At 38.3% G+C, this 2,832-nt stretch overlaps 1 long non-coding RNA gene across 1 annotated transcript; it reads right to left on the bottom strand.

Moving 5' to 3' along the window:
• Positions 1 to 466: 466 nt before the first annotated feature.
• LOC136178512 (uncharacterized) lies at positions 467 to 1,476 on the bottom strand. Its single transcript, XR_010665916.1, has 3 exons — positions 1,300 to 1,476; positions 1,125 to 1,185; positions 467 to 879 (listed from the first exon to the last, which is right to left on the bottom strand). It is a non-coding gene; the product is annotated as an uncharacterized lncRNA (long non-coding RNA).
• Positions 1,477 to 2,832: the final 1,356 nt, after the last annotated feature.

The raw sequence follows: 2,832 nt of genomic DNA, 5'->3' as shown, positions 1-2,832 counted from the left end.
AAGCGATGTAGCCTACAGAGATCGTTAGAGGTGGAGTGTAATATAAAATACATTTGAGATATCTTATCTAACAGTAAATCTGTGAACCTCTATCTATCCGTCTTAACAAGCACTGTTATAATATGATCTAATTATTCTCCGACAGACAGATTCGCTGCACTGCAAGTCCACACTGAGTTGAAAACGTGCATACACGAACTGAGACGTGGTGTGAGATTTGAGCGTACCCTCCGCTCACGTCCAAATTGATAAGTGCCGAACTTTGCGTGGAAATGACTGTACACCCATTTTTCTGCCGTACGTACGTTTGATAAGTGAGGGCCACTGGGAGCAGAGGAACCCTGGAACAGCTTCTTCCTTCAGGGCAGCTACAAAAGGTTCAGGTTCATTAAAGAGGAGGATGGTGACATATTATTCTGAAAAACAGGAGAGTATAATAACACATTTTATTTAAAGACGCCTTTCAAAACACTCAAGGTCACCTTACAAAGCAGAGATAAAAACAACAAATAAACAATACATAGATAAAATCAACATTGAAAAGACAAATGTACAGGGTGAAGTGGATATATGAGACTGGATGGAGAATGATCAGACTGAATATGCCAGTTTAAAAAGATGTGTTTTGAGATGAAATTTTAAAATGGAGAGAGAGATTAATGTTCCGTAGATCGAAAAAAGCAGACCAGGTGACATTATTGATGTGAGCTTCACACAATTGGGAACTGACCAGTAGTATAGTTGGTCTTCACCACAGATACGACATGCTCCCCTCTCTTACACTTGGGAAATGTTATTTTGAACTGTAGTTCTCCTGCTGCAGTCCTTGCCTGTGAGCGCACTGAATTTTCATTTAAGTGCAGTGCTGACAGGTATAGCCTGCAATGAGAAAGATTTGTTTCAGGTAATTTGAAAAAAGTATGAGAGTCTAGAAGTTTTGGATTCTGATACACAAAAAAATATATATGGAGCATAAATACAATTTTTTTTTTCTTCAAGAAAACAATGGTTTAATTGACACTGGCCTTGTGTTCACTAATATAGACTCAGAGTCAACTGTCAGCACTTTAGCACCCTGTTACCACACTACTGAATGTTGACAATAACATTACAATGCAATTTACCATAATTTCAGCTTCTGGCAGTCCTTCTCCTTGGATATGGCATCCAACTTTTTGGTGAGTGCTGAGAAGAGTTGAAAAATATGTACGTTTCTTATCTACTGACAGATTTAAAGTTTCTATAAATTCTGTTGTTAAACAAAGCACCAATACATATCATTTAAAAAAAATGTCCTACCTTTACATAAATGCCATACACCATAGAAGTGGACAATTTCAGGTTTCTGTTCACGGATGAACTGTTGAACCTGGGTATGTCGGTCTGTCTCCAGGGAAGTCACTTTGACACCAGATCGTTCCAGAAATTCAATACTCCGACTCAGCCCTTCCTTCTCCATGCGGACACTGCTTCCAACCTCATTGCTCTGTGGATCATAAACAGACATAAAAGCTTTTTAAGTTCATAGTTCAAAACTCTACCTGTAGATCAATCATACATATTGATTTCTAACTTGGAATGATTCATGTGTTGTATGCATGACATTAAAACAAGTTTTAAAAAGGCTGTCATGAAAATTTGTACAAAATGTGGTTGTGAGCCAAGAAAGATTTGATTCATATTCTTAACAATTGTTTTCTTGTATGCTTTGTTTTCCATTTACCTGTACTAGTTGAATATCAACAATTTTATTTGTTTTGAGGTCCATCATGGAATATGAGCCATACTTTGCACAATGGCCTGGACTGTCAGCTCTCATGTCACCACCAAGAGACAAGATTTCCCTCTGCTTCATTTCCTCTATTAGGTGGGCCTGCTGTAATTGCCATGCATGCAGCACTGAAGGCAAAATGTAGCTTTGCACATGGTTTCTGTGGGTCATTCTGCTGAAGGTTCTCACATGCATTGCATTAAGCACCTGTAATGTAAAATCAGAAAGTACCTATGTAACACTGTTCACTTATAGCATTTGCTAAATCCCACTGTGGCTTTTTGGGATACACTGGACCTACTGTAGAGCAAGTCTTGTAACCAGTCGTGAAAATTAGAGAGCTGTGATAGATTACACACTGATAATGAAAATGTCTTATTCTTTACTAACCTTGTTCATTTGGACAAATGATGAGCCAGTGTAGTAAACAGCAGCTGACAGATGTAGATTTCCAGCTGGTGAGTTCAGAAATACTGGGGAGATAGGTGGTGTCATCAGGATCTGCAAAGTTTGAACTGTTGTCACATTCCTGAAAAGATGGAAACTCCAAGAGAGGGCGTTTTGTAGGTGGGCTGTCAGGTGGTGCAGTTTTTCCCTTGAGTGGAGCAGACGAGAAGAGCGGAAGACCTTGGGATACTGTGCTTCCCACAGCAACGCTCCTGTTGGCTACTGTAGCTTGACAACCTGGAGAATAAATGTGCAAAAACAATACAATTGTTTGTGTGCACTGTATGCAGAGTTGCAGCTATGAAGTTAGAAAATAAATCTTAAAATTGTAGCTGCACTTAGACCATCAATGTTTCAAGATTTTATTGTACACCCCTTATGGTGACAGACTGTGACAGACTCAACATGATGGATATTACAGACAATTTCTTGCCATTTCTTTTTACTTATTCAAGTTTTTGAAGAATACTTTAGAATAACAATGCTTTAACAAGCAGTGGTGGGCAATTTAAATGGTGTTTTATTTTATGTACATATCTAGAAAGTTTGCCTTAAGGTCACAAACATTCACAAAAAACAAATAAGACCTTTATATCTCAACATACACGTAGTTT

The sequence above is a fragment of the Labrus bergylta genome, chromosome 3 (assembly GCF_963930695.1).
Source record: "Labrus bergylta chromosome 3, fLabBer1.1, whole genome shotgun sequence".
Taxonomy (NCBI): Eukaryota; Metazoa; Chordata; class Actinopteri; order Labriformes; family Labridae; genus Labrus; species Labrus bergylta.
This window is presented reverse-complemented; position numbering and strand designations above follow the sequence as displayed.